This window comes from Arachis stenosperma, chromosome 2 (genome assembly GCF_014773155.1).
Source record: "Arachis stenosperma cultivar V10309 chromosome 2, arast.V10309.gnm1.PFL2, whole genome shotgun sequence".
Lineage (NCBI taxonomy): Eukaryota > Viridiplantae > Streptophyta > Magnoliopsida > Fabales > Fabaceae > Arachis > Arachis stenosperma.
In genome coordinates, this window is record NC_080378.1 from 69,270,472 (window position 1) to 69,282,686 (window position 12,215).

Sequence of the window (12,215 nt, forward strand, 5' to 3'; positions counted from 1 at the left end):
AAGCCTTCCGAGATTTCAAAATTCTTGGGGCAACCACCCATCCTTTCCAGACCACGGGAAAGTGAAGAACTCATTACACCTCGCAGTGGGAAGTCAGGCAATAGCCTCAGCACTAGTCAGAGAAGATGAAAGTGGGCAACAACCCGTCTACTTCATCAGCAAAGCTCTACAAGGGACCGAACTAAACCATCAACAGATAGAAAAAGTTTGCCTACACCCTCATACTCACCTCTCGATGACTCCACCCATACTCTCAAGCTCACACTATCAGAGTTCGGACCAACCAGCCCGTAAAAGGCATCCCACAGAAAACAAACTTAGCCGGAAGAATCCTACAGAGGATAGCTCAGATAATTTGGGGGACCCTGGACAAAACCAGAGAACATCTCGGGCAATTCGGGGGACCCTGGACAAAAATAGAAAACAGCTCGGACAAATTCAGGGATATGAGGTCTGACACATACCTCGGGAGCAGAACGCCCGAGCTGATGCATTTTTTAGCCAACACCAAACCAGGGGGCAATAACAGAAGCCTCATCCAGGCTACATTACAAAGACCACAACAAAGTCAATCTTGAAGGCGGTATAAGGGATGTACTCAGGGTCATCCAGCCAAATCAGGAATGCCGTCCGGGATCTTAATATATATCTCAAAGACATAGGTCAACTATGGGGTTACTACCAAACAACTCGGGCAAATAAGGAAACAACTCGGACAAAAACAGCAAAACATCAAGTGACAGACGTGGCAGTAAAAGGGAAACCCCAGGATTCACACAAAAGTCCAGGGGCACCCTTTGAGGCAACAACAGAGTAAAAACCCAAATACAAAGTCAAAGCTTTACATCAAAAAGTATGCCAACTTCCACATCGCCCCACCAGAGGAGCTCATTAGTGCAACATCACCTTGGCCATTCGCAAAGAGGGGACTCGACCTCCTCGGACTATTTCCCCAAGGATCGGGACAAGTCAAGTTCCTCATTGTAGAGGTGGATTACTTCACAAAATGGATTGAGGCAGAGCCCCTAGTTAATGCCACTGTTCAAAGAAGAAATTCTTGTACAGAAACATTATTAAAAGCACCAATTCACATCCGTAGAACACCCACAGGATAGTGGACAAGCAGAAGCTGCCAAACAAAGTCATACTAGCTGGGTTAAAACGACACAAAAGGAGCTTGGGCTGAAGAGCTCCCACAAATCCAAAATGATATCGGAACAACTCGACTTAGAGAAGGAAAGCTAGCATCCAACAGGAAAGGACCATACCAAGTTGTTTAGAAGAACTGGGGAAAGGTTGCTACAGACTGTCCGAACTCGAAGGGCAAGAGCTACCAAGGTCATGGCATGCCTGCAAACTAAAAAGGGCGCCAGGCCGAGATCCAAAAAGATTGCCCGACCTAGAAAGGTAAGTACTAACATATACACACTCTTATCTTTATATTATTGTTCAAAAGATTGCAGATTCCCTAAAAAAGTTTCCTACCAAGACGCCCGACTACGGCAGGTCGGCAAGGTGAAACACCAAAATCATCGCCCGATCACGACAAAGTCGGCAAGATGAAAACCAAACTCATCGTCCGATTACAAAGCGACAAGTCGGCAAGGTGAAAACCAACTTCACCGCCCGACCACGATGAAAACCGAATTCATCATTCGACTACGGCAGGTCGGCAAGGTGAAACACCAAAATCATCGCCCGATCACGACAAAGTCGGCAAGATGAAAACCAAACTCATCGTCCGATTACAAAGCGACAAGTCGGCAAGGTGAAAACCAACTTCACCGCCCGACCACGATGAAAACCGAATTCATCATTCGATTTCGACAAGGTCGGCGAGGTGAAACACCAAAATCATCGCCCGATCACGACAAAATCGGCAAAGATGAACCTACAATAATAAAGTTATAGAAGTAATCCCTGAAAGAGATCTGACAAAGGTCCAAGAAAGAGGATTACGAAATAACTTAGAAGAGATCGACATGACGAAGTCGGTCTCCTACAATAATAAAGTTATAGAAGTAATCCCTGAAAGAGATCTGACAAAGGTCCAAGAAAGAGGATTACGAAATAACTTAGAAGAGATCAACATGACGAAGTCGGTCTCCTACAATAATAAAGTTATAGAAGTAATCCCTGAAAGAGATCTGACAAAGGTCCAAGAAAGAGGATTACGAAATAACTTAGAAGAGATCGACATGACGAAGTCGGTCTCCTACAATAATAAAGTTATAGAAGTAATCCCTGAAAGAGACCTGACAAAGGTCCAAGAAAGAGGGTTACGAAATAACTTAGAAGAGATCGACATAAAGAAGTCGGTCTCCTACAACGGACAAGTTATAAAAGTAATCCCTGAAAGAGATCTGACAAAGGTCCAAGAAAGAGGATTACAAAAATAACTTGGAGAAGGGACTGACATAAAGAAGTCGTCCCATAAACAAAAAGTTATAAAAAGTAATCCCTGAAAGAGACCTAACAGAGGTCCAATAAAGAGGATTACTAGAAATAACTTAGAAGCGACCGACATGAAGAAGTCGGCCCAAAGCTACAGCTTGGAACAACAAAAAATGTGTGCTAAAAAATACGAAGTCTTGGAAAAAGACACTTCTTAAAAGGCAAAAGCACAAATCAAAGACGGAGCTAAAAAGTCATCCAAAACAAACCATAAAGAGGTTCCCCATCGGAACACTACCTAAAAAAGTTGTTGGATTATGACTAAAAAGCCCGAACAGCAAAGACAAACAAGTCGGAAGAAGGCTGAAGAGTCCCCTCAACAAAGTAAAAAGGGGCAATATCAGACTCGCACAAAAGAGAAACTATTCAAAGACCGACCAAAGTCAGGACGCTTGAGCACGACTTCCCCAAAGAGATCGAAACTCTGAAAGCACGGTCTCACGGAAAAGTCCGAACTCAAGCAGGGGCAAAGTAATACAGGTCGACGTCAGTAAAGAAGAGGTGCAAGCATGATCTCAAAAAGAACAAAGCCATAAAGGTTCGAAAACAACCTAAGGCTCAAATGTGCTCAGCCAAAAAGGATACAACTCCACTCAAAGAAGGCACAATCTCAAACAGGGCTACGAACGTCATCCGAGACTATCTACATAAAGAACACTAAAAAAGTCATTGGAGAAATCACTAAAAGTCCGGATATCAAGCCGCAAGGACAACTTCGCCAAAGCAGAGGGTTGTCGACACAAACTTAAAGCAAGGCGTGATCCAGAAAGCAAAGGTAGAAAACCCACGCTACCACTCAAAAGAGGTTGGACTGTGAAATACCAAACCTCTAGAAAATCTACAAAGATTGCAAAGCAATGAAGAAACAAGCCAGACAGATGCTTGAGCACGACTTCCAAAGAGATTGAAGCTCTGAAAAAGCATGATCTCATGGAAAGGATCGAACTCAAGCAGGGGCACTGTTCATACCCTGGGTCAAAGCTGTCCGACCCGGGATGTTTAGCAAGCCGACCGACCTCTTCAGGCCAAATGCCCGACCTCTTCAGGCCAAATGCCCGACCTCTTCAGGCCAAATGCCCGACCTCTTCTCAAAGAGCTCGGCTAAATGCCCGACCTCTTCTCAAAGAGCTCGGCCAACTCGCCAAAGGAGCCCAAAGCAGGCCCAAAACGAAGGAACACAGCCCAATCTAAAGGCAGCTAAAGCCCAGAAAGATAAAGGCGGTTCCCTTGAAGATATGATGACCTCACTTAAAGATAAGATAAGATAACTAAACTTATCTTATCCACAGGAGGCCACATCTCACCATTATAAATACACTGGAGCACCCAGGTATAACTCATACTCTGATTCCACATAAAACCTGTTTAATACCCATGCTAACTTAAGCATCGGAGTCTCTTGCAGGTAACCCCCCACCCTCCGGTGACGAAGGATCAGCAGTGCAACCAGTCCAACAAGTCGGACACAACAGCTCCGACCAGTACAGAAGATCTCGTCCGAGATCGACCTACAGTTTCAGGTAACCCTCGGAACAGAATTATTGATCCACGAATTCATTGTTTGGTGTGAAACACCAAACTTAATTCTTTGCAATGCACAGAAACTACTTCACCTTTTTATTGAAACAAATAAAAGAAACAGCAAAGGAGTATTACCTCAGGTTGGGTTGCCTCCCAACAAGCGCTTCTTTAACGTCATTAGCTTGACGGTTGTCCCTTGTTAGGGTGGATTGTAGTGCTTGATGTCCTCTCCTCTCACTATGAAAACGTCCCCATTTGATTCCTTCATGATTTCCAAATGTTCCATAGAAAGAACTTTCCTGATTGTGAACACTTGAGGGAGCTGGGAAGGAATGGTTTTGAGGCCAGGTGGGATTGACAGATAATGACTTGATATCACTTTATCTCCCGGAGAGAAACCTTCAGTGGGAATTTTCTTGTTTCTCCACCCTCTTGGCAATTTCTTTACAATTCTTCCCTCTCTCTTGAGGATTTCTTCATTGACCCTTATGCCAGGAGGATCCTTCTGAGATGTTTCTATTGATTCTTGTGGCTTTAACTCTTGCAATTCTTGTTTGCCTTCCAAGGACTGTTTCAGAGTTTCAGCTGCTGGATTGCTTTCCTCCAAACACAGATGGCTACTATCATCCTTAGGCTTTTCAGGTTCTGGTTCAAGCTCAGATGCAGGTTTGAAAATATGGAAAATGAGCTGTTCATCATGTATTCTCAAAATTAGCTCTCCTTGTTCTACATCTATGAGCGCTCTAGCAGTGGCTAGAAATGGCCTTCCCAGAATGATAGGGTGTAGGTAGCTTTCCTCCATGTCCAAAATGACAAAGTCTGTGGGGAAGAAATAATTTCCCACTTTCACCAGCACATTCTCAACTACCCCTTCAGCTTGCTTCTGAGTTTTGTCAGCCAGTTGTATGATTACATCAGTGGATCTCACCTCATTCAGTTGTAGCCTCTTCATAAGAGTCAGAGGCATCACATTTATGCTAGCTCCTAGATCACAGAATCCTCTGTCAATTTTTGTTTCCCCTATGATGCAGGGGATATGAAAACTTCCTGGGTCTGTTTTCTTAGAGACTATGTCCTTCTTGATGAGGGCACTGCATTCTTTGTTCATTATTACAGTTTGTCCTCCCTTCAAAACGCTTTTCTTGCTCAGCAATTCCTTCAAATACTTGATATGTGTAGGCATCTGCTGGAGAATCTCAAGAAAGGGAATATTGATATGGAGAGGCTTAAATATCTCTAAAAACCTTGAATATGTTTTCCCTTTTTCACCTCCTCCTAACCTCTGAGGAAATGGTGCTTTTGGTTGGTATGTTTCCAGCATGCCTTTATTTTGCAGTTCCTTGGCTTGCTCAGTTTCACTTTCCTGCTTAGCTTCTTCCACACCTTCCTTCAAGATTTCTGGCTCCTGTTCTGAGGGTCTGATTCCTTCTTCTTCTGAGACTTCCTTCAATATGGTGATGGCCTTGCATTCTTCCCATCTCACTCCCTTTTGTTCCCCTTTAGGATTCTTTTCTGTGTCACTAGGGAACACTGCAGTTGACTTGGGGGCCTGTTGAGATAGCTCTCCTACTCGAGACTCCATCCTCTTGAGTTTTTCACCATGGTTCCTTAAGGTAGATCTCACATCATCCCTAAAGCTTTTCAACTCACTTATGTCCTGACTCATGTTTGCAAGCATTCCTTCTATCCTGTTTAATTGATCTTGAAATTGTTGGTTCGGATTAGGTTGGGCAGGTTGATTATTTTGGCCATGATATGGTGGTTGGGAGTAAGTGTTTTGTGTGGCTTGGTATGATCTTTGGTTGGAGTTTTAGTATGTGGAATTGTTATGTTGGTTGGGGTTGTAAGGTTTGTGGTTTTGTGGTTGGGTTTGTTGGTTTCCCCACCCAAAGTTTGGGTGGTTTTTCCAGCCTGGGTTGTAAGTGTTGGAATGTGGATCATATGGTTGCCTTTGTTGATTTCCCAGATAGTTGGCCTCTTCCCAATCACCTCCTTCAGTGCTTACTTCCTCTTGATCTTGTGTGTGTATTGCAGCCACTTGATTTGTTTCTAATTTCCTGGTGAGCTCTGCTAGTTGCTTGGCAAACACCTTGTTTTGGGCTAGAATTGTATCAACATGGTCCAGCTCTATGACTCCCTTAGTGTTGTGTCTCTCTGAAGCATAGTAGTACTCATTCTCAGCCACTGTCTCAATCACTTCAATGGCTTCTTCCACAGTCTTTTTCCTGTTCAATGAACCTCCTGATGAATGGTCTACAGCCTTCCTTGATTCATAAGAAAGTCCATCATAGAAAATATGCAATTGCACCCAGTCATGGAACATGTCTGGTGGGCATTTCCTTGTCAAATCCTTGAACCTCTCCCATGCCTCGTAGAGAGTTTCACCATCTTGTTGTCTAAAAGTCTGAACCTCAGATCGAAGCCTCTTGACCTTTTGTGGGGGGTAGAAACGTGCCAGAAACTTGCTTTCCACCTCATCCCAGGTTGTTAGGCTCCCCCTTGGGAATGATTCCAGCCACTTAGCTGCCTTGTCCCTAAGTGAAAATGGGAACAAGAGCAGTTTATAGGCATCTTCCTGGACTCCATTGGACTTTACAGTGTCGCAAATTCTCAGGAATTTTGTGAGATGTTGGTTTGGATCTTCATTAGCACTCCCACCAAATGAACAATGATTCTCCACCAGTGATATTAGCTGTGGTTTGAGTTCAAAATTGTTGGCCTGAATGGGTGGTTTCTGAATGCTGCTACCACAATTCCCAGAGGTTGGGTTTATGTATGAACCAAGAACCCTCCTCTCGGGAATGGCATTGTTTCCATCAGCTCTCTCATGGTTGTGAACTTCTCTATCCATGTTGAGATCTAGAGCTTCCTCAAAATTGTCCTCAGATTCTCCTCCAGATTCTTCTTCTCCCAGTACTCTCTTCCCTCTTGCTTCCCTTCTAAGTTTATGAAGGGTCCTCTCTGGTTCGGTATATGGAGGAGTTAATGTCTCTCCTCTCCTACCTGTCATACAAGAACACAGCACAGGCAACAAACAAGTGAAATACTCTTGGTTAATGGAAGAGTATGGTTAGAGTAGTTGAGGAATTAATTCAAATAGTTAGTGAGTCAGTGAGTTAGTTGCTTGAATTTAAAGGCATAAAGAAAGAAAGCAAGTAACAGAGTGCAGAAATTAAAATTCAACAAGTAACTTAAACTGAATTAACAAAACAAGAAAAATGCTCAATCTAGTTAACTTCCAATTTGAGAATTGTCAATCGAAAACCAATCCCCGGCAACGGCGCCATAAACTTGATAGCTACGATTTTAGGAAATTGCACGATCGGCAAAAATTCCTTCCGGCAAGTGCACCGGTTATCGTCAAGTAAAAACTCACAATAGAGTGAGGTCGAATCCCACAAGGATTGGTTGAGTGAGCAATTCGGATTAGAAGTGTGTTCTAGTTGAGCGGAATCAAGATTTAGATGAGAATTGCGGAATGTAAAATTGGCGGGAAACGTAAATGGCAAGAAATTGAAATTGCGGAATCTTAAATTGCATGAATTAAAGAGCGAGAAGCTAAATTGCTGAAATTAAAAAGGGATCGGGGTGATTGCATGAATTTAATTGCAGAATGTAAAGAGAAAGTGGTAGATCAGAAATGGGGAATTCATTGGGTTTCAGGAGATATTGAGATCTCCGAATCAAAACATTTTTATCCCTTCCTCAACCAATGCGTTCATTGAATTTTGCTTGGCAATCTTATATGATTGGATCCCAATCCCTTGGCTCACCAATTCTCTCTAAAAACAAACGAATTCCCAATCCCTTGGTTTAAATGTTCATAAGAAGAGATGACGCTCGATCACTGATTATACCACACAGTTTCATGAACCACAATTTGGTAGGATTACATGTCACAATATCCATCCAAACCCCAATCCAATTCACTGTGAGAAAGCTTCTCTAGCATGAATCCTCCATTCCTTTCCCAAGGTTCCGAAGGATTCCAATTATGGATAGTTTCTTTCCCAAGACAACTAACCAATGGAATTAGATCGAGAAGCTTTCTAACAAAATTCAAGAGAAAAGATTGAAGAAGAAGATAAAAACTATTATTGATTCATTGAATTACAATAGAGCTCCCTAACCCAATGAAAGGGGTTTAGTGAGTCATAGCTCTGAATTCAATTACAAAAAGTATGAAAACTAGAAAAATGATCAAAAGTTTCCTACTAACTTAAATTCTATCCTATTTATACACTTTCTAAATTGAGCTTCTGTTGTGTTTCTTGGGCTTTGAGGCCTTTCCCTGATTTCCTTTTGCTTTGGGTTTATGATCCATAATCCTGATGAGGCTGCTGATCCAATTCTGTAACATTCATTGAGCCAACTTAGTGATAATCAAGTAATGACACATGACTCAACAAATTGAAATTCCAGACTCATCAATTCTTCAGGCCCAATCCCATAAACCATGATATTCAATTGGGTTTCATACCAGAGTACGTTTAAGTTAATGTTTGTGCTCAAATGCTAACTTAAACTGCAATATCTTTGGCCCAGAAACCTTTTCAAATAGTGGCGTTTAAGTTGCAGTTTAAGCTTAAACTGCAACTTAAACGCCAGACACTTCCAGTGATGCCTTTTGTGGAAGCACGTTTAAGTTCCAGTTTAAGCTTAAACTGGAACTTAAACGTTGGACACTCCTGGAGGTGGTATAACTCACGCACGTTTAAGCTTCAGTTTAAGGTTAAACTGAAGCTTAAACGTGGAAATGGAAGAAAGCAACCCTGGAGGGTAAAGTAGTCGAACACGTTTAAGCTTCAGTTTAAGGTTAAACTGAAGCTTAAACGTGGAAATGAAGAAAGCAACCCTGGAGGAGAATTTGGTCGAGCACGTTTAAGCTTCAGTTTAAGGTTAAACTGAAGCTTAAACGTGGAAATGAAGAAAGCAACCCTGGAGGAGAATTTTGGTCGAACACGTTTAAGCTCCAGTTTAAGGTTAAACTGGAGCTTAAACGTGGAAATGGCTCCCTGGTGCATTTCTCATTTCTGGCGTTTAACTTCCAGTTTAAGGTTAAACTGGAGGTTAAACGCCACTTTCAGCTTTTCCTCAGCTTTCATGATTTTGGCGTTTAAGCTCCAGTTTAAGCTTAAACTGGAGCTTAAACTGGAGCTTAAACTGGAGCTTAAACTCCACATGTGATATTCAAGCTTCCTTTATTGATTTTGTTGCTTCCTTGCCTAGCCTCTTCTTCCCTGAAATCATCCAAACAACTGCATCAAAGTCTTGCAAAATTTCATGAGAAATCTTCCATTCATAGCATTCAAGTAATATAACTAAAAACTCATGGAATTTGCATCAAAATCATACTGTTTGGATGGTTCATTGCTTTGTTATTCATTTAACCATTCTTGGTTACTTTAAGCTCAAGAAAATGCATAAAACAACTAAAACTAACAGAAAAATGCTAGTGAAACTAGCCTAAGATGCCTTGGCATCACGTATACACACCTCTTATCACACCTTCTACCTAGGGCGCTCGCACCAGCTTGTTCGTGTGCACCCTACCCTTTTTTCCCATCTATACGTACACACAGTTATATGCGCACGCACACATCACCCTATCTTGAAAAAAAAAATTTGCTCACTGTGCGTACGCACAGCTTTGTGTGTACATTCAGACCTTGACACTCTTTCTATTGGTAGCGCTCGCACACTAGTGTGCATGTGAACCCCCTTAGATTTCTCTTGTGTGCGTACGCACAAAGTGAATTTCGAACGCTAATTCGAAAATGGGATCACTTATCGCGCCAGACCACCATCACCCCCCAAAACCCTTTTCTTCTTCAATCTCTGCCCCTTCTCTCGCCCAGCAACCCTCAACTCAGACACAGTAGCCCAGACCCTTCTCCCGATGACACCACCACCGCCACCACCGTGCCACCCTCCTCCCCTTCTTCCTTCTCCTCTCTTTCCTTCTTTTTTCTTCTTCTTCTCTCTTTCCTCTTCTTTGTTTATTTAATTGCTTGTTTAATTTTTGTTTTCTTTATTTAACTTCGGTAATATAGGTTAAGTTTTGTTTAATTATTTGTTTATTGCGTTGTAAGTATTCAATTTTTTATTTATGGGTTGTTGTTACTTGAATTCTGTCTTGAAATTGTTGAATATGTGCACTGCATACTATGTGTTCAATAAAATGCCTAAATGAACTTTTAGTTTAATGCATATGTTGTAGCTACCATATGTGTTGGATATATCCTTGTTTGGCATTCTACATCAAGAATTGTGCACTTTTGAATGATTATGATATTATTTTGAATTAGAATTTCAATAATGTACTTGTTTCTTGCTTGAGTTGCTAGCACCAAAGTGTTATAAAAATTGACATTTGATTTCACATTTGGTGCAATTTTGAACAAGTGCATATTGAATTTAGTGAATTGAATTGAATTGCTTGTTCATCATGGTTTTTAAATCAATATAATCATATAACAAGGTACTTATTTTTTGTTAATGCTTTGCATTTGTTTGAGTTGACTTGACTTGATTCTCATCATGCTTGTCACTTTTTGCAACAAGCGCCTTATACATGTGATTATTTCATTAATCTTGAGGATGAATAAGTAGATTTCTTTTCATCATTGAATTGGTTATTGTATGTTGTGCTATTCTATATTAATCTTGTGCTTTCACTTGCACAATTTCAATATCCAATATTTCCTAAATTCAATTCACCCTTGTTGTAATTGCCTAAGCTTGCTTGTCTTTAATTGATACACATCCATTACTTGCATCTTAGACCATTTAATTGAGGAACTCATGCTTACTTTTTGATTGTGTGGATGCTATTTTAACCAGCCGTTGTGTATATTCTAACCGCGCGCATAATTGGATTACACACCCGGCTTATTTTTTATCATACCACACCACTATGCACACTTTCTTGTTTGATTTCTTTTAGCTCAAAATATACAATGTACTTGCTTACTCCTTTGCCTTTTTCGTGCAACTTGCCTTGTGATTCTTAATTAAACTCCATTCATTCGTTTTTAGGATAAGCCGTGAAAACAAGGAGCCAGCAAAGGAGGAAGACACTGGGGATAGAGATGCCAAGAATGCATTGGACTTGGCGATTTTCATGCAACCTGAGCCTCGCATCCACCAACTGAAGGTGGAGGAACTTAGAGTTTCCATTCTCCCCGAATTGTTTTCGTGCACGGAGGACCGTGCAATGCTTAAGTATGGGGGAGGATTCACAACTTTTTGGGCATAAATTTTCTTTTCTGAACACTTTGCACTTTATTTTTTGTTTTATTGTATTATGTTTCTTGTAGATATTTGTTAGTATTTCTTACTATTGCACCTTTACTTTAGTTGATATATATATTGCATTTTCATTTTCGCTTGGTATATATTTTATAGATAGAAGTTCTGATTGGATGATGTGAGTAGCATAGTGCCTAGTTCAATTTTATCCTAATTGCTCATATTGGTTTTTAGATATTGAAAATTAGGGAAAGAACTAGGAAATTTTGAAATTTGCATCCATCAAAATATACATACATACATATAGGAAATAATTTTGGTGAAAAACAACAAAGATTCCCAAGAATTTTGCTTTTAGGGCGTTCTATGGAATTGATTTGGAAAATCCTTTTTTAAACTTGCTTGAATGAATTTTTGTGGAACATAGAAGTGAGATAGAACAAAATACCTTGTGTGTTTTTGAGCTTTTAATGAGTGGTTACACATTCTAACCACAATTTTTGTTTATTGAGTGTTATGCTCCTTCTATGATCGTGATCTTAGTTTTACTTGATTCTTTATTTCCAGTAGTTGATGTTTGAATGCATTGAGCATGATTGAGGCCATTTTTGAATTAAGCTTACTAACCCATATGGCCATACCCTCGTATCTACCATTGTGAGCCCCTGTTGAGCTTTTTAATTCCGTTTGTTCTAATTGTAACCACATCAAAACCCTAAGCATAAAACTATGGAATAACCTTGAACTGCATCTTTGATTAGCTTAGGTTGAGGTGTGTGTGTGTCATTTAAGTGTGGAGGAATTTTTAGAAGCATTGGTAGAGAAAAAAATTTGTTTCGGTTATTCATTAAAAAACTTTGGAAAATGGGTGCACATTCATGTATCAATTTTCTCTAACCATATGCATTTGTCATAGAAAAAAATAGAAAAAAAAATAAAATGCAAAAAATAATAAGATGGGATAAAAGTTATCCCAAAGAAAAAGAAAA

The 12,215-nt window shown here is 40.6% G+C and overlaps 1 non-coding gene across 1 annotated transcript; it reads left to right on the top strand.

Annotated features, from left to right (window-relative positions):
• The first annotated feature begins 6,296 nt into the window (after positions 1-6,296).
• Positions 6,297-6,400, top strand: LOC130965034 (small nucleolar RNA R71). Its single transcript, XR_009081092.1, has one exon. It is a non-coding gene; the product is annotated as a small nucleolar RNA R71 (small nucleolar RNA).
• The last annotated feature ends 5,815 nt before the right edge of the window (positions 6,401-12,215 follow it).